Source organism: Mustela putorius, unplaced genomic scaffold, assembly GCF_011764305.1.
Source record: "Mustela putorius furo isolate JIRA1106 unplaced genomic scaffold, ASM1176430v1.1 tig00000275_pilon_pilon_pilon, whole genome shotgun sequence".
Classification (NCBI taxonomy): domain Eukaryota; kingdom Metazoa; phylum Chordata; class Mammalia; order Carnivora; family Mustelidae; genus Mustela; species Mustela putorius.
The window spans coordinates 19,073,609-19,094,465 of record NW_025421341.1 but is presented as its reverse complement, the minus strand read 5'-3'; positions in this window follow the sequence as shown (position 1 = coordinate 19,094,465).

The window sequence follows — 20,857 nt, the reverse complement described above, 5'->3', positions numbered from 1 at the left end:
TAAATGTTTGTATCCATGCCAACTTTTGATGATTGTTAAAGTAACTGGAGATCTTTAACTTAAAATTTAACTTAAATTTTCTAGTTCTAGAGGGTCTGGTGAAAATAATACATCTGTAAGAATTACAGGAAATGACACTTTAATGGAAAAATACTATCTGAAAACTATAATGCTAAATCTACTTGAATAAAAGTAATTGTACTATCAATTAAATAACTATCTAACTAACTATCTAAATAATACCTAAAATAAAAAGAGATAAGTCCAAATAACTTTAAAGACAGAAAACACATGCAGATTTTATGCTGTGGTTGTGGGAGTTCAGGACCGGCCTGCGGTGAGCTCAGTCAAATCCGCAGGGGTCCCTGGTGGTGTGGCCCAGCTGCCTGCCTGGACCCTCAAGTCTTGGCTCTTCTCCTTCCTGGGGGTGCTGATGATCCAGGGGTTCTCTGACACTTCTGGGTCTCTGTGGGCAGCTGGTGGAGGAGCAGGAGTAAAAGGGCCACTTGGGAAAAGCTGGAAGTTGGACTCCGCTTTGGCCAACATTTGCCTATTGTGATCACTTTCTTTCTTTAGCTCCTTGAGGCTTCTCTCGGTCAGCACAGCTGCCATCCAGCTTTCCTGAGCTCTCTTTGCATGGAAGAGGATCCCCTTTTGATAGTGCAAGGTATTTTCCTCCAATTCTCTCCTGGTGTCTTCAGCGATCTCCTTGTAGAAGTCTCGAGTCTGAGACATGGCCTTGATGTTTCTACGTGTGCAGGAAAGATTCCACTTAATGTCTGCGCACTGCTCTTCTGCCTCAGACCATTTTCTCTCAACGGGGCTGATGCATTCTTGATATAATTTAGGCAGAGTTTGAAGCTTCTGTTTCAGCTGCTGAATCTCCTCTTCAAGCTGTGAATTTTCACGCTGCAAAGAGGCCTCCTTGGCTTGAAGATCTGTTATTTGTCCCATAAGCTCCTCATTCATTTGCTTTCCTTCCTGCAATTGTCTGGCTAGTTCCTGCTTTTTCGCTTCAGCACTTTGAAGGGACACATTGGAATCAGCATCATCAGTGACACCCTTCAGATCACCCTCTGACCCATGGATGGGGCCATCATCATTTTCTGTTTCCCTCTTTTCCTCAACCTCACAGTTGACATGACCCAAATGATCTCCAAGGTGAGTGGGTCCAGGGAAGGTCTTCAGCAGGTTTTCACCCACCGGTACTAACTGGCTGACTTTCTCGTTCAGGGCCTGTTGGAATCCTGCGTTTGACTGTTCAAGCCTTTCTTTCTCCTGCTCCATTTCTTGGAGTCTCTGCTTCCATCTCGCAGTTTCTTGGGCGAGCCGCTCTGCACTCTGTAGATCAGGAGGGTTTCCATTCAAATCACCCAGGGTTTTCTTCCAAAGCTCTTCTCCATTCTTCTCTGATGCTTTGAAGATGGGTCTGTCACCAGTCTCTTGAGATGATTTAGGAGGCTGGCCCTTCAGTAACTTTTTCAAAAAGTCAACAGTATTCTGAAGAGACAGCCTACAGTGGGTTGTATTTATTGATGATAAGCACGAGGTTTTTAAGGTGGGAAGACTGGCCTCTGCCCCAGGCAGACCTCTGGCATCATCAGCTTGTGTCAGCGGTTCCATATTCTCAGTGCCTTTCCCACAGATTTCAGCGTGGGCGAAACACCTTTCGCCTGACACCTTCACCCTTCTCAAAATGTGTTGTTTCTTCACTGGCAAAACCAGTATCACAGTTTATACCAGGATCTTCCAGGGAAATCCACGGAGACCTGAAACGTGTCTCTAGCTTTCAGAAATCACCAGTGGAGGACCGCACAGGTGGTCTAGGACCAAGTGGAAAGTGAATCTATGGCAGGCAGGAGGCCATCCAGGGCTGTGGAGAGCTCCCCAGCTCTGCCTCCAAAGGCCAGTGTTCTCTGGGTCTCAACTGAAGCCTCAGAACCTTGGGGGGCACTCTACCTCTAAGGTAAACAGTTGCCTGACAACCAGAGCACAGCAGTTGCATTGGGGGATGGGGAGGCCAGCCAGCTTCTAGGAGACAGTTGCCCTCTAACTTTGCCCTGAAATAAAAAGTGATCTCACTTCTACAGGCATGGGGGGCGGGGGAAGCACTGATTGTAGCCAGGTGCCCAGCCACTCAGGGCCCACGTGACCCGACAGGAAACCTACGGGTGAAAGCAGGGCCAGACCTTGACCATTCTCTCAAGGCCCCCATCTGTGAGTGAGGCTCATTCTCTTGATTTAAAGCTTCCTTCTGCTTCAGAGAAGCCTGGCACTGTCCTCCAAGGTCTCAGGGATCTGTGTCCCCTCAGCCACTCTGGCAGGGAGCTTCCCAGGAGTGAAAGGGTCTCCCCAAAGGTATTAAGACAATGGATTCTAATTCTAGCAAGTCAGAAGAAATCAGCTGGAGCTGGCAGAATCTCATGAATTCATGAACTTTCTGTGGAGGCAGCATATCCAAGAATATTTGGAAGGGATTAACTCTGTTCTAGGGGCGACTGCAGTGGTCCATGTGGTTCTCCATCTTTAGCCCATCACCCCAAAGATGGCCCCCAGGAGGGTCTCTGGTCCACAAAGTCATTTCCAGAAGCGGGCCTCTGGGGAGAGGGCAGGTCCTTTTTTGGGCTCAGTTTGCCACCTTTTGTTTCATTAAACCATGTCTTACTCCCCAGGCATCTTTCTGGCAGACACAGCTCAGACCCTCCTTGTCTATCCGCTGGGGCTCCCTCAGGAGCAACTTGTCCTTAGTCCCTTTATCTGAGGGAGAAACAAGAGAACTGCCAGGTGAGGCCATGCTGGGGGTCCTGAAGACTGTTAACGTTCAGACCACAGGGGCTGCATGGGAGAGGACAGAGGCTCTGGCCCAGCTGGTGGTGCGGGCAGGAAATGGCCAAATGCCTACAGAGAGACTGGGTTCTTTTCTTTTCATTAGACCATTTCTTAAGAGCGATCTTAGATTTACAGAAAAATTGAGCAAAAAGTGTAGAGAGTACGCATGTTGTAGTAAACTTTCTCTGAAACTCATCCTGTGTTGTATTGGTGTAACCCCCAGCATTTGAATAACCCCCAATTTTATTGAGATACAATTTACCTATCACACAATTTATCCATTTTAAGTGTACAATTCCACGAATTTCAGCATATATAGAATTATACAACCATCACAATGAGCTTAGAACATTTCCATTACTGTAAAAAAAAAAAAAAAAAAAAAGATCTCGCCAAGCCTGTCATTTCTATCCCCTTTGGCCCATTAGGTGTCAGAAGGAAATCTAAAATTTTCTGGGCTTCACAAATACCCTCAGGGCGAACCTTTCTTCCCAGTTTATGTACCTACCTGATAAGTAGTTTCTTTGCCATATTGGATTAGCAATACTTCCCTGTCTGATAAGCTTTCTCATTACTTAAAGACTTTAAAACAAAACAAACCAAAACAACAACAACAACAGCAACAACAAAACCCCAAAGCCTTTTCAGGCTCTTTCACCTGTTTGCAGGTGCAATGTGTGTGTGCGCGCGCGCGCGCGCGCGCGCGTGCTCAGGTTCTCAGGACGCCCCCTCCTGGTGCCTTCTTTGTCCCACAGCTTGGATCTGAGAATTAGGGTTAATCTTGCGGTGAATGAGCTTCACTGAGCAGAGTGGGGAACGGAAGGGCCTGGTGTTTGCCACGTGCTGTGAACCTCAGTGCTGCTGTTTCTGTATGTGAATGAAGCCACCTTTGCTGGAAACGCCTTCCAGTTTGCCAACGGGATCAGATTCTTTATGGCTCATGGAAGTCTCATGGGAATTTGTCCTCTGACTGGTATAATTGCTGAAGACGCTTGCTGGAGCCTGGGGTAGGTGGTATGCGAGGAGGCGGCAGAAGTTGTCTAGAACCAGAGGAAGTGTTTCGAGATTCCAGGAGGACGGGGCTTCTGGGTGGTTCAGTCAGTTAAGCGTCTGTCTTAGGCTCAAGTCATGATCCCAGGATCCTGGGATGGAGCTCCACATAGGACTCCTTGCTCAGTGGGAAGGCTGTTTCTTCCTGTTTCTCTGCTTGTTGTTCCTTTGTTCCTCTTGATTGTTGCTTTCTCTGTCCGAGGCCGCATGGGGGGGGGGTGTGTTTGCCCAGGAGCCGGGGCGCGCCCCTCACCTGCCCGGACCTGCATGGATCCTTAATTGACTTGAGCCACTAGGGGCCCCCAACAATCTGATGTAAATAAAAAATGTCATATATATATATATATATATATATATATACATACATACATATACACACACACACTATACATGTATATATATATATATACGGCCATATAGAACATATAGTATTTCATATAATTTAAAAATTATATGAAAGCTATTATACTTTATGTATTCTACTGCAACTTGCTTTTTGTACTTAATGTATTTGTGAGATTTAGCTAAGTTGATATATGCTTTTCTAGTTCACTCATTTTCATGGCTATATAGCATGCCATTGTATAATTATATCATGCTTTATTTATGCATTTTCCTCTTGGTGGATATTGAAGATATTTCTGATTTTTCTGGCCATGGCAATCAATATTGCTGTGAACATACTTACACATGTCTTCTTGCACATACATGTAAGAGTTTCTCTATTTGGCCAGGAATGGGATTGCTGACCCATAGGATAAATATGCCTTAAATGTTACAAATACTGCCTAATTATTCTCTCAAGTAAATTGTTTAATTAAAAAAGTAAATTACATACCTATCAGCAGAGTATGAGAGTTCCCATTACTTTATACGCTTTTTAATAACACTTGGTATTGTTTTATTTTAAAGTTGTTAATCTGATAGTTTTAAAATAGTAAATCTGTGTATGCTGATAAATTGGCAATAGATGAAAAAAAAGTTCTAATTTGCAACATCTCTCCATTTGCTTGGTATAAATACTGGCATCATGACCAGTATCAAGTTACTAACATGACCTCACTGAATGTTGACAGTGTGAAGTTGGGGAATGATGGGTACAATCAGCTCTAGCATGATCATTCAAACTGGTTTCCTTCCACTCACCACTGGTCATATTTACATTTCTCTTACAACCAGTTAGATTGAGCATCTTTCCCTATGTTTTTTTTGTCATTTGTGTTCCTTATTATATGAAATTCTGCTTGTGCTTCTGACCATTTTTCTCTTGGGCTGTTGTTCAATTTTTGTTGATTTGGAAGAGTTTATTATTTATTTTAGATACTAATTATTTGTTGGTTATGAATGTTAAATATCTTCTCCCAACTTGTCCTATCTTTTTACTTAGCTTAATGGTGTATTTTGTTGCACAGAAGTTAAATTTAACATAGGTAAGTTTATCATTCTTAGTCTATGGTTTTTTGCTCTGTGTGTTTAAAGTTATTTCCTACCTCAAGTTTATAAATGTTTACATAAATTTTATTTTATTTTTTATTTTAAAGATTTTATTTATTTATTTGACAGACAGAGATCACAAGTAAGCAGAGAGTCAGGCGGAGAGAGAGAGGGGGAAACAGGCTTCCTGCCGAGCAGAGAGCCCGATGTGGGGCTTGATCCAAGGACCCTGAGATCATGACCTGAGCTGAAGGCAGAGGCTTTAACCCACTGAGCCACCCAGGTGCCCCGACATAAATTTTATTTTAAACATGTGAAGATTCTTGCTTCTATTTTAACATTTAATCCTTTGGAATTGAATGTTAATGGAATGAAGTAGGGATTTTATTTCATTTGTTTTGATAGTATTTATTTAATCTGCCTTTCATTTCTCATTGATCTAAACTGTCCCCCATAAATCAAATGTGTAGGCTGTTTATAGGTTCTTCAGTTTGTTTCATTGGTCAACTTACATATTTATGCATAAATACTATACTGTGTCAAGCTATAGTGATAATGATACTTCCCTGTATTCCATCTTGTTATTCCACAAAGTTATTTTAGCAATCTTGGCTGTATGGAATAGTGCTTAAGAGCACACTGGAGACCAGCCGGACAGGGATCTTTGTTCTGTCTGTCTGAACTTGTATAGGATTTTCATCTTTTTGTGCCTGAGTTTTCTCAGATGCAAAATAGGGATGAAATAGTATCTACCTTGTAGATACGGTTATTATGGATATTAAAGAATTGTGTGTGAAGTTTTTAGAAAAGTGCCCAATTCATGAAGAAGGTGGTTATGTATTTGCTGTTACTGTGTAAACACAATGTCAATTTATCAGGTCTTCTAAGATTTTCATTGAATTTACATGTTAATATGGGGAACAATTGACATCTTTATGATATTGAATTTTCTTTTTCAGGCAAATAACTTATTTCTTCATATATTTATGTCTTCTTTTTTAAAAAAAATCTTTTAAGATTTTAAGATTTCCCTGTAGTATCCATGTAGATCTTTTCTTATATCTCTCATGAGTACCTTTTATTCTTTTCCATTGCTATAATATGTACCTTAAAATTTTAGACATTTACTTTGATAGGAGTTTGAGTTTAAATTTCATAAAGTATTTAGGAAATTTTGATAATAACTTTATTAAAGTCGTGCATGATTTGGAGGATAATTTTTCTCTTTATAATATTCCATTTATGAAAATGTTTTAAAATTTTTTTAAGTCCTAGGTAAATGGCATACAAGATATGTTAGTGTTATGCTTAGGTACTTTATAGTTTTTGATTCTGAGTGTACATTTTCTATTTGAGTAACTATAAATAGGGATGTAATTAATTTTTGCCTATTGTTCCTATTGTAAAACTATTAGTTTTTGCAGTTTGTCTGAAATTTTCTTGAATTTTCTAGTGCAGATAATTATATCACCTGCAAATGATGACAATTATGTTTTTGTACAAATCATGTGTCCTTTTAAAATTACTTTTTAATTGACTTGAAAATCTAATGAAATGTTGAGCAGTGAGAATGGTAGAAAGTAATTGCTAATATTTTTCTTTAGTAATCCACAAAAACTAACAGTTAGTGGCTTGGTGAGATCTGAAATTCTATCAATAACCTACTTCTACTTTGTTACACTAATATCCATTGGATTATTTTGCATTTTGAATAGATCTTTTAAGCTGTGCTTGAGGGTTTTTTTTTTATTACTATGCATTATCATTTGGGAAATATTGGTTCACTGAATTTTGTAGATATTTTACATGACAAATTTCATTATACAGCATCAAAAGAAATCACATTCCGTAATATAACCACCTATCTCATCAAAACAGTCTTTAAACATTGGGACATTATCAAGCCCCTGGTCATGATTTTGTTTTCCAAAATTCTCATTTTCACTTAAAAGCTCAAATTTTATCAACTGGCATTAGGTATTGTTGTCAGTTTTCCTAAAAGTGACAGGTTCACTACCTCATGTTTTGAAAAAATGTATGCCAAAACCAAAGTTTGATAGCCATAATTTGCCTATTAGTCATTCTTTCAAGGAGAAGTAGTGTTCCATGAAAAAAGTGGTAATTTATTTTATAATTTAAAAAAACAGTAATGTCTCAAGATAACTTGAGTTTGTGAATATGCAGCAGAAAGTGCTTTATACACTTCTTGTTTTGTCACTCTGAATACTAAAAAGATACATAAACATTGGTTGAGATTTAATAAAATAAGACTACCACTTCATGGAGCTCATCCTTGAGTGATAGTGGCTTTCTGGGAGGATTATTTTTCAAGTGGATGGTGGTAAAACAGAAAGCACCACTCATAAGAGTTCAGTGTCAATGCCTGGATTTTAACAGTTTACCCACCAGTGTTACTGCAATATCAGTATAAATGTCAACACAATGAAAGTGGCAAATAAAATCTTCATATCGTGAAAAATATGATTTTGATTTTGTATATATTTTCCAATTCCTCTAAGCTTTCAGTATTATTTATTAGGTGTTTCTCTCAAAAATACATTAATGCTGAAATGAAAAGTATCCCATTTGATGATCTTTTATTAGGTAATTTTAAACTATTTATATTTGTTGATATTGCTGGCTTATTTAAATTTAAGTAATCTCTTATATTCTCTGTTACCATGTTGTTTTTGCTTTTTCTTTTCCCTACCTTTTTTTCTGGCTTTTATTGTTGCGATGTGAATTGATATTTATTTGTCAAGTTTTTTTTCCCCCACTATTTTAAAAGTTTGATATTTGAATTGGTTTTTTATTATATGTATTTTTGTTAAGCAGTTTAACATCATCATTATCACTGTCATTATTATTATATCTTAGCTTTTCTTTTATATTTTATTTCTTTCTGCTTCATTCTGACTGAACACTTTTGTACTTGCCTTCAAATTAATTACTTCTCACTTTGTATCCAGGGAATCATTTATAACCTATCCTGAAAGTTTTATTTTAGCAAATTTTTAGCTAATTTTTAATTTCTAAAAATTCTTATTCTTTTTTTGTCTACTCATTCTTGATTCATATCCAAGTGCTTTAGTTTCATAATTTGTGTTGCTATTTTATGAAAATTATTCCTTTCTTTATTTCTTTGAGGATATAAAATATACCTACTTTAAAGTCATTTTTGACATTCCTAAAATTGGATTTTCTTCTCTTAGCTCTATTATTTATCACATACTTGAAATTTTAGTTTGCAATTCTACCTTGAGTGACAATACTTTTCCACGTTCTCTGGGCTCGTTCTTTCCTGTCTGTGGTTTTGTAGACAGACTCAACAAATACTGTGGCTTCCCCTTATCTAAAACCAGGTTTCATACTGATGCTTCTGTGCTCTTGTCCCATAATAATATATAAGAAACATCTGTATGACTCAGTTGTGATCTTTTGGGCACCCTGGCTGGGATCCTACCTACTTGAATGTTTCTGCTTCTTCGGCGTACCCCCCCCCCCCCCATCTAATCATATTGCTTCATATAAACCAATGTCTTGGGAATTTGTATGGCTTTTCCAGCTTTTTAAATATTTCTCTTATCTTATTTCAGGTCTTTTATTTAATGCAGTTCGCCTGCCTCAGGTATTTCTCCACATCCTTTGTGAATCAAAATCCCAACTGCCTTTTCTGCTTTAAGTTTTCCATCAAAAGAATGTGCTATTTGGGGCTCTTGCCCGCTTTCTCCCAAAATATGTTGACAGTCTAACCCCCAGTGTGATGGTATTTGGAGGTGGGGGCCTTTGAGAGGTAATGAGGCTCAGATGCAGTCATGAGGGTAAGGCATGCACTGAGGAAAGGCCCCGTGAGCATGCAGCAAGAACGCAGTAATATGCAAGCCAGGAAGTGGGCTTTCCCCAGGAACCAACTCTGTTGGACCCTTGGTCTCAAACTGCCCAGACAGAGAAATACATTCCTATTGTTGAAGCTACCTGGATTGTAGTATTTTGTTATAGCAGCTGTTCTGGAATCTGGTTGATTTAGTGCCTATGGCCCCTAGTTACCACTGTTTCTGTTCTATTTCCAGCCCTGTGTATATTTACATATTTATACAGATGTCCATGTTTTAAATATTTTTAAAGTACTCAATCTCTCAATACTCTGTGTATGTCATGGAAAAGGTTGAGGCATTAATTCAAGACACCATCTTGATTGGAAGCCTTTAGGCTATTTCTTTAGGAACTTCTATTAAATAAAAATGTAAGCTCAAATGGTAATACAACAGAGATAGAGGCACTGGATTAATTAGTAGAGTGTTTAGGACAGGAGCAATTATGCATATTGAATTCTCTGCAGCACTCACCACAATGTTTTGCATGTAATAGGTACTCATTATCTGTGAAGCCCCTGGCATTTGCAGATCTAACATTTGTGGTTTTGAATTTTCCCAAGTGACCTCCAGAGGGTCCTAAAATTTTGCTACTCCCAGCATGAGCATCTCATGGTGACTTTGGTTCTCTGTTCTTTATCAGGTGATCTTTATTGCACACAACCATCAAATGCTCACAACTGAATTTTTTTATGTGTAGAATAGGGATGAAATAAAAGATACATGATCTAATAAAAATTTAAAAAGGGGTAAATTTATGGCTTGGACATATAAAGGAAAGATTTTTAATAGAATGGGGTTCTGAAGAAAGCTAAGAACCTCTGCTAAATGTTCTGAAATAGGGAATTCAGGAATATGTAGAGGATTCTGGAAGTATTCCTAATGAATTTCAAATGTCCTCTATAAATATTTGTTGATTAGAAGTAATTTGAACTGGTCTTAGAAGTTATGTGATATGATTTGGGAAACAATAGGAAGACTCCACTCTCCCTAAAATCCTCCCCTCTTATTATAGTGTCTGATATTATATCATGAGAGACTCATTACTTTGTGGTAAGTATTGGCCTGTCTCTGCAAGTACCTCTTTATGCTTATCTTCATCTGTTACTGTGTAAAGAGCAGACACATGGTCACCAGCCCTTTAGGTAAAAAGGTCTCAGATCCATGGACCATAAACTTTCTCAACATCTCATATGTGCCAGAGACTCTTGGAGGTATTTTGTGGATGATACAAAGATGACACATCAGTGCTTGTCTTTTGTGAATTCACAGCCCAGTGGAAACATGGAAGGAATGAAAGAGTAAGACATAATGTAATGAGTGACAGTAATTTAAGGAGTGACATATGTATTAATGATGTTATCCTCTGGTAGCTTAGAGGAGAGAACAATCAGTGACTCCAGGAGAAATAAGAAAAGTCTTCAGAGAGGTGGTCACATTTGTATCTTGTGAGGGACTAGGGGAATTGCTTACTAGGAAGAGATGGGGGTGATTCTTAGGAGGATTCTGAGGCATTCTGAGCACCTATGTCCAGATCTGGAAGGTGAAAAGATGAAAGAAATGAGGGTCTCAGAAAAGGGGTAGGAATGTCAAAGACAGTTTATTTCATGCCATTGTCTGCTCTGCTCCAGCCAGCTAAGAGACATGAAGAAAAATCCTTCAAGTCCATGACATGAGGCATTATTCCTCACCTGAGTCAGACTTCAGTGATTTCATTTTATTTATTTTTACTGGATGCCTGGGATAGAGTGAAAATAAAGCTTGCTGAGAAGTCTGAAGACTCAGCTTCTAGACTGGTTCCATCACTTATTATTTCTATAATTCCATGCAAACCATTCAACTGGCTGGTGCTTCGGTGTCTGTAGTATACAACAGTGGTGGCTGCTCCAGCACTGCAGTGTTTGCTGAGGATCTCAAACAGTGTATTTGAAAATACACTGAAAACTACAGAGTACTACACAAATTCAAAATTAAGATGAGTTATCTTTCAGCAAGTTCCTGGGCCAGGACAATGCAGGGATCACCAGGGATAATGTGTCACCAAAGGGTGGGTTTAAGGCACACAGGCCAATAGAGTGGTAGAGGAGACTTATTGCCACAGAGATATTTTCTGAATGGTAGTTGAGCTGATGCCCAGGATGAGGGTTCATGTGCTATACGCTTGGTTATCCCAACCCTCGTCCTGCTTCTCATCTGCCATTTTGTAAGTGAGAATGTGACTATAGCTGGGGACTTGCAAACTCATCTTTAGCAATAATGAAACAGTTTAAGGGAATGCCCCTTGGGCAGAGAGCATCACCTTTGTCTACGGGCAACCCCTACTTTAGTAATGAAGAAAGGTGATTAGAGCTGTTTTTTCTTTAGCACATACTTGCTAATTCAGCAGAAACTGGAACCTGCATCTCCTATTACACTGTTGTCTTTTGTATTTTGAGGAAAACAGCATTCCTACTTTTTTTTTCTCCATGATACAAAATTAGCTAAAGACTAATAAGCTAAAGTGGTAACCTTGAATTTTGTGAAAGTTAAGGAAAATTTAATGCCATGAGTTATACATCTGCAACAGAAATGAGTCCCAGTGCACCCCTTCTGCTCTCAGATTCTGGGCATGCTGATAAAATACCAGAAGACATGCAATACAATGAAAATTGGTTCTTTGGGTATCATAGCACCTTGACTTAGAAGGGCTTTAACCTTGGCCTCATGCTTCCTGTGGGGCCTGTTGCCTATGCTGTGTAAGTACTAGAACTAGCAAGCAGTGCTCAGAATTTTTCATCTGAGTAAAATTAAAAATGAAACCTTCAAAGTCCTATCGATCCTAGGCATGTTCTATATGCATTAAATTGAACCTAATGGACTGAGAAATGAGCATTTCAGCACGTATAGGTAAGAATTATTTGTATGAGAATAGATTACTCACATGCCCTTTATCCAGCACTATATGTATTTATCGACATGGCTAGGTAACACCAAAGCATTCTGTTGAATCTCTCTGAGATAACGGCGAATCAATTCTCATTCAGGCCACTTAAAGTTTGCTCAACATTAATCCATCATTAGCTCTTGGCTTTGCTTCTCTAAAATGTAAATGGACAAGATTTAATGAATATTTTGACCATTGGAAACACAGAGTAAGGCCTTAGCATGAATACAATACAGAAAAAAATGTGCGACTATACAGATTTCTGAGCTCCTGATCATTGACCCCATGTGTCTTCATTTGGCTTGTATCTCTGTGTTGTAATGGGTATTCCCCCATCCCTATAGTTTTTCCTTGTGCAGTCTTACCTGCTTCCAGATTTTAACTATCTCTGTATTCTTAGAACTCTTTGGCCTATATCCCTGTCTTGAACTTGGCCTTGAACTTCAAACTCCTATAGCCAATGGACTGCTGGAAAAAACCTCTTTAGATATTGTACTGTCACCCACAACCCAGCATATCTAAAAGTTTAACTTGTCATATTGCCACACCCCCAACCTATACAAGGGAAGCCTTGTATTTTAGGTCTCACTTCGGCTCTACTGCTCCCTCCTCTCAGCTCCCATATTCAATTAAGTCCTTATTTTATTGCCTAAATTGAGCTCACATAGACCCACTTCTCTTATCCCTAGAAACAATGCTCTAGTACAGACTCCCATTATCTCATGTTTTGAGAGCAGCTGTTCCCTAATCCTGCTTCCAGTATAGTATCCGTTTCCCCAGATGCACTTTCATGTATCTGGAACCAGAATCATCCTAAAAACATGCACTTTGGTCCACATAGTTCCCCTTCTTTAGAATCTCTCATTGGTTTCTTAACATCTACCGACTGATGTTTAACTTCTTAACAGGGCTCACAGATCTTTCCTGACTTGGCCTGCCCTTGACTTACTAGCTTTAACTCTCATCCTGAGTGTACCGTGGATTTTGCCCTCCATACTTGCAATATTGCTTCACACTGTGTGTCTTTATTCATGGCCTTTCCTCAGGAGGCAACAGCCTGCTCTTATCTCCACCTCCAGTTAGCCCTGGTTCCTCTTTCAAAACTCAGCAGCAGCATCCTTTCTCCAGAAAGCCTTCTCTGAAATCCAATTTGAAGTAATTAATCCTCTTTTATGCTCCATCACATCCTCTGCATACCTCTCTATATTGAAATTTTATTGAAAGTTTTGTGCATGTTTCTACTTGACTAGACCATCAGGTTTTTGATAAAAAAGACTATTTTGTCTTCATCTTAGTGCCTTCAACATGAAGCCCGATGCCTTCCATTTGGTAAATGATTAAAAATGTTTCTTAAATTGTTTTTGAGTTAAATTAATACATTTTACACAGAATTTCCTTTTCTTCGGCTGAGAGCTTTGGAGAATTGGGTAGACTATTGAAAAAAAAAAGTTGGAAGAATTCTTTTGATAGTCTCTGTGTCACTTATAGGTTAAAGTAGGTTTTAAGAGGTTTTTTCTTTAAGTCCTAAAGGGTATACACTAAAGTTTCAGCTTAATTTTTAAAATTATGTTACATGAGTCACCACACAGTACATCATTAGTTTTTGATGTAGTGTTCCATGATTCATTGTTTGCATATAACACTCAGTGCTCCATGGATTCTATGCCCTCCTTAATATCCATCACCAGGCTAACCCATCCCCCCATCTAAAACCCTCTGTTTCTCAGAGTCCACAGTCTCTCATGGTTTGTCTCCCCCTCCAATTTTCCCCCCTTCATTTTTCCCTTCTTTCTCCTAATGTCCTCCGTGCTATTCCTTATGTTCCACAAATAAGTGAAACTATATGATAATTGACTTTGTCTACTTGACTTATTTCACTCAGCATCATCTCCTCCAGTCCCATCCATGTTGATGCAAAAGTTGAGTATTCGTCCTTTCTAATGGCTGAGTAATACTACATTGTATATATGAACCACATCTTCTTTATCCATTCGTCTGTTGAAGGACATCTCTGCTCTTTCCACCATTTGGTTATTATGGATATTGCTGCTAGGAATATTGGGGTGCAAATGGCCCCTCTTTTCACTACATCAGTATCTTTGGGGTAAATACCCAGTAGTGCAATTGCAGGGTCATAGGAAAGCTCTATTTTTAATTTCTTAAGGAATCTCTACACTGTTTTCCAAAGTGGCTGTACCACTTTGCATTCCCATCAACAGTGTAAGAAAGGTTCCCCTTTCTCCACAACCTCTTCAACATTTATTGTTTCATGCCTTGTGAATTTTTGTCATTCTAACTGGTGTAAGGTGGTATCTCAATGTGGTTTTGATTTGAATCTCCCTGATGGCTAATAATGAATATTTTTTCATGTGTCTATTAGCCATTTGTATGTCTTCTTTTGAAAAGTGTCTGTTGGTGTCTTCAGCCCATTTTTTTGACTTATTTGTTTTGTGGTGTTGAGTTTGAGAAGTTCTTTATAGATCTTGGATATCAGCCCTTGTCTGTAGTGTCATTTCCAAATATCTTCTCCCTTTCCATGGGTTGCTTTTTTGTTTTGTTGGCTGTTTCTTTTGCTGTGCAGAGCTTTTTATCTTGATGGAGTCCCAAAAGTTCATTTTCACTTTTGTTTCCCTTGTCTTTGGAGATGTGTCTTCAAAGAAGTTTTTGTGGTTGATGTCGAAGAGGTTACTGCCTATGTTCTCCTCTAGGATTTTGATGGATTCTTGTCTCACACTGAGGTCTTTCATCCATTTTTTTAGCATTTTTTTTTACAATTAACATATAATTTCTTATTTGTTTCAGGGGTATGGGTTTGTGATTAATCAATCTTACACAATTCACAGTCAGTGCTCTGCATAGCACATACCCTCCCCATGTCCATCCCCAACACCCCATCCATCCCACCCCCCCTCCACTCCAGCAACCCTCAGTTTGTTTCCTGAGATAATGAGTCTCTTATGGTTTGTCTCCCTCTCTGGTTTCATCTTGTTTCATTTTCCTCTTCCTTCCCCTATGATCCTCTGTATTGTTTCTCAAATTCCTTGTATTAGTGAGATCATATGATAATTGTCTTTCTCTGACTTATTTCACTTAGCATAATATCGTCTAGTTCCATCTATGTCATTGCAAATGGCAAGGTTTCATTTTCTCGATGACTGCATAATATTCCATTGTATATATATGTACCACATCTTCTTTATCCATTTATCTGTTGATGGACATCTAGGCTTTTCCCCTAGTTTGGCTATTGTGGACATTGCTGCTATAAAACTTGGGGTGCACATGCCCCTTCAGATCACTACATTTGTATCTTTAGGGTAAATACCCAGTAGTGTAATTGCTGGGTCATAGGGTAGCTCTATTTTCAACTTTTTGAGGAACCTCCATACCATTTTCCAGAGTTGCTGCACCAGCTTGCATTCCCACATTTCTCCACATCCTTGCCAACACCTGCAATTTCCTGACTTATTAATTTTATCAGCTTAATTTTTTAAAGACATTGGCTAAAAGTTTCTGGAAACCCATTGCACTGCCAGGATTATAGGACTATTGCTATCACATATAACAACATCTAATATTTATATACTTATGTATGTGTGTGTATATATACATATATATATAATACAGATAGCATATATCTATTTTAAATATTAGAAATGTAAATACATTTATGTAAATTGTTAATAATTAATGCCCAACAGATTAAGTAACTCATAGCCATCTGTAACTGCAAAGACTGTACCCATCATGTGACCATCTGCACCACCTTTGAAGAAAGCCCAAACACTTTATTAACATGAGAATATTAATAAGGGGGTATTAACACATTTTCTTGGTCATTTTATAAATTTCCTAACAGTCTGAATCATGAAAGTAGAGAAGAAGCCAAAGCATCTAATTCCTCTGGAAAACAGAACAAGATAGGAGGTTAACATAAGAAACATAATACAAAATAGGAGGTTAACATAAGAAACATAATACCACAGCACCTTAACTGTCTCTTCTCTATCCCAAATATTACATCTTAAGTGGATCTGCTAGAAATGAGCAGAAGGGAATGCATGTTACAGGTCTTTTTACAAATGTCATTTTGATCATCTATATCTATCCATTTCTCTGAGATGGGGTGATACACATTTCTATGTAAATATGTTTGTTATAATGAATTTCCATTTATTTGGGGGTTTGGTGCCAATATTTACCTGTTGGACCCTCATCTAAGGAATGCATAATGCATATGTTTCTGGAAATGAGGAAAACACTTTGTGTTTAGAAAAAAGTAGATTTATAGTTTTCTGTACATTTCTTGATTGGATTATTTGCTCTTTGGGTGTTGAGTTTGGTAAGATCTTTATAGATTTATAGATTTCAGATAGCCCTTTATCTGACATGTCACTTGCAAATATCTTCTCCCATTCTGTCAGTTGTCTTTTGGTTTTGTTCACTGTTTCCTTTGCTGTGCAAAAGCTTTTGATCTTGTTGAGGTCCCAGTAGTTCAGTTTTGCCTTTGCTTTCCTTGCCTTTGGCGATGTTTCTAGGAAGAAGTTGCTGTGGCTGAGGTCGAAGAGGTTGCTGCCTGAGTTCTCCTAAAGGATTTTGATAGGTTCCTGTCTCACATTTTGGTCTTTCATCCATTTTGAGTCTACTTTTGTGTATGGTAAAAGGACATGGTCCAGTATCATTCTTCTTCATGGGGCTGTCCAATTTTCCCAACACCATTTGTTGAAGAGATGGTCTTTTTTCCTTTGGACATTCTTTCCTACTTTGTTGAAGGTTAGTGGACCATAGAGTTGAGGGTCCATTTCTGGGCTCTCTATTCTGTTCCATTGATCTAAGTATCCCTTTTTGTGTCATTCAGGAATTTTTTTGTTTAGAGAGACTGACATATCCTCCCTGAAATAAGAACACCAAAAAGAAGGAAAAAAAAAATGCAAAGCTTTAGTAGTAAAATTGACTTTGTATCTTGAGAATTCCTGAAATACTTTAATTTTGATCATTTGTTAATCTACTCACTGAAGAAATATTAGATGAACATCTGTTATGTGCCAGGTACACTGCTAAGCATCTTGTCAATGTATAACCTGGTAGAAGGCACAACCAAGGAATAATTTACTTGTAGAGTCATGGATTTTTCCTAAAAGAGAAGTCAAGGGAGCTGTGAAAGGACATCTTAAGGGACTGAACTCAATCAGGGTGTGAAGTTGGTGTTCCTTAAGAATATCAGGTAGGCTGAGAAGTAAGGGGTGGAGAAGAGATAGCCAGAGGAAGGAGAGGAGAATGGTGTATTGGTGCAGGTTTCCCAGGCAAAGATTATGGAGCACACAATTCCTGCTAAGATGAGCTGTCCTCCTCAGGAAATGTGTTTATACTCTTAACTCTCTAGTGACCCTACCCTGGATGTCATAAAGCTTATTCCTTCTCAATTTCAAATCTGACCTTTCTGAGCTCACCTGTCAGGGAATCTTGCTCCTCTTTCTTGGTAGTATAAGACTTTACTGAAGAGTGAAGGCAGAGGTGATAAATGACAAATTCAGCTAGAAGTGATGAAATTCTACAGTAAAGGGCAAGCCCTCTCCTTCAAAAATAGAAACTTAGTGTCATTACTGGAGATCCTTAACATCTACTTCTTCTTAGAACAAGCTCCCAATACAGGGGTCCAGTAAATTCCTAGATTAGATCACTATTAGATCACTCTAAGAGGAAAAAAATTACAAGTTTATGTAGATTTTTCCATTTCTTCATCATCTCTGATCTTTGGGTGAGGTTTTGGATTTTTAATTTGAATAATTACATTTATCCTAGGACATAAATTTCTCCTAAGGATGTAGTTTAAGCAATAAAATCTCCCCCCCCCATAAAATAAAGAGAAGCAACAATATGGATGAATCCCGCAAACAAATGTTGAATGAAAGGTGCTAGGTTCAAAAGATAACTTATGATTTGATATACAGTTTCAAAACATGCAAAAGTGAATTTTGCTGTTTGGGAGTATTCTTGGTGGTGTTATTTGTGATGGTGGTGAGGGGGTATAGTCACATGAGGGCTTCTGGGGTGCCAGGGATAGATGCTATACATCCCATGTTATAAGTGTTCTTATTATATGTGGGTTTTTATTTATATACAGTGTAAGCCAATAAAAGTTTTTTGGTTTTGTTCACTTGTAACAAATAAAGGAAGAAAGAATTGGCCTTTGCAAACATGACTCTGGCAATATCTACAGAGCCATTAAGAAGTGAGACTTTACAATGATCTAGTTTCTTTGATTCAGCTCAATAGACATAAATCAGGCATCCCCAGAAAATTACTTTGGACCAGATTATTTAGTTCAACCTCAGGTCTGATTATGCTAAGTATGCAATTGCTCAAACTAACGAGTTTTAAAAATCTGTATCTCATTTTGTGCCAGAGTGGAGGGTTAGAGAACACATTTCTAGGTTGTATTTCATTGCATACATGATGCATTTCCAATATGCCCTTTTATTTCTCCAGGAGACAGCTGAAGAAAACTGTATGGTGCTGTATAGCCAGTCTACATACAGTGGATTTATATGTATGGAAATGTAGATTTTATGGTAAACAAAGAATATTTTTTTGAGTTGACATCATTTCAATGGGGATGTGAGTTTGATGACTAGCCTTCCATTTTCTGTGAGAGCAAATCAATGGGCTGGAATATGTGATTACAGATGTATGTTCTGGTTTTACTTGGGCAAGTGCAAAGAAGGGAAATGTATCATTGCATGCTACATTGGTGTTGAGAAATATCATAATTCTGTGTACCACTCCTATTTCTTAGGTTACTTTATGCTTTTCAAATGTATCATTTCACAGCTTTGCTGCTGTGACCCTGGTTTCCCTGCTCATTGGAGGATAGCTGAAGGTTGTTAAAAAACAAACAAACAAAAAGCCCAGTCCTAATGTTCTAATGAAGCTATTATAGGATGCTGACTCTGGAGTCTTGGTAGCCAGTGGCCTGGCTATGGATGAAAAGCTCTCTGCTGGAAGAAAGGGGGTGGGGGGATGGAGCACTGCTTGTCTCTGCTTTCGCTCATGAGTGGTGCTGGGGCCTCTCTTACTACTATTTATATTCCAAGTATGCCTTATAGAGCTGTTTAATAGCTCATGAGTTGGAAGATACAAGTGGGTGTCTAAGGCAAACTCAAACAATTAAAGTTAACATTGCTGAGAGCAGAGTACTTGTCAGGCTGAGAAACAGGCAATTGAGTGGTAAGAAACTCCTGCAACGTTGCTGGGTTGTCCTGAGAACTGAAGGTAGCACCAGCCCAACCTGCAGGATAGGACTGTGTCTCATGTAAGCAAGTGAAGTGGCTTGGAGAACATTCTCTCCCAGCTGCATGCAAGTATCTTTTGGGCATACCTGGATGCCCAGGGAAGTCCTCCTCTTTTCATCTTCTAGGAGTGGTGCCCTGCAGGGCCACATTGGATAGTTAACAGAGCAGGTAACTGGAAGATAAGGCCTCTTAAACAGAAACGATTATCTAGTTGCAAAAAAAAAAAAAAAAAAAAAAAAAAAAAGGAGAAAAAACCCAAACAAAAGCAAACAAAAGCCCAACCATAGGTTCATGTTGATATTTTGCACATTTAATAAGAAACACTGTTTTCTTTTTTATACCTATATCTCATTGTCACTGCAATGATCTTAGGCTCCACAACAGCTTATTTTCATTCCCCTCTGCAACTCTGCTTTGCTCATGTTTAGCTTCTCTCTGAAATCGATGGACCACATGAGCCACAAATGATTAGGGATGGAAAATTAAATCTATGAACAAGCAGAACTAATGAAATGCTTCACAGTAAGGCAAAGGTGGGATAAGAATTACTGTAGGCTAAATAAGCCTGCAATTGTTAGGTACAAAAGTGGGAGCAGGGTGTACTAGCTTGGAGGAGGCAAGCGTAGCAAGTATGTGATCTCCGTGACCCAGCCATCAGTCCACCATAATGCCTCTAGCCATTTATAATTTTCATAGATATGTAGACCTGCTGCTATTGACACATAGATACAAATATATACATGTATGCACCTTAGAGATTTTATTCTTGCAATTTACAAATTGTATGCCTTATATTTATATACCCAGTAACGTCAAATCTTATCTGCAAGATGATGCTTAACATCTTTCCATTATTGATGTAAAGATTGTAACATAGGAAAATTTTTGGCAATTGGTTTCAAGTCTAGTCTTATAGTTTACGGAGTGCCTTCCCATATTCATGTTGTCATTTCCAAGTATTTGGAAAGGGATTCTTGCCCAAAAATATCTCTTTCTTGTTTCCTGATGCTTTTCCCCCAGGGCCATAGCCTTCTGTTTCCACAGTTGAATCTGGCACCAAGTAAGAAAAGTCAATAAATGAGGCTAAAGATGCAAATGCCATTGAAAGATGGCATTACCCAAATTTCTGCTAAGAAGGAAGGATAAGTTTTGATAAACTGCAGTGTACTGGGTCCCAAAAATTGGAGAGAGGAGAGGGCATTCCACTGGCCAGCAAATTGACTATAGAGAAAGAGGGATAATGACACCAAGACAAATAAATGATTCCTTCACAGTATGAAGGTGGCCCATTGTTGCTTTTTTCATTTGCTCAAAGCCCTTGATTTGGTGTCAGACACATATTTACCAATTTAGATGGATTTCATTATCAGCAAAATGGGGGCAGTTATGTGGTTGGAGCTGTCAGTAGAAACTTCACGTTATATACTGCAAGCAGACATTGACTCTTTCCCTCATTC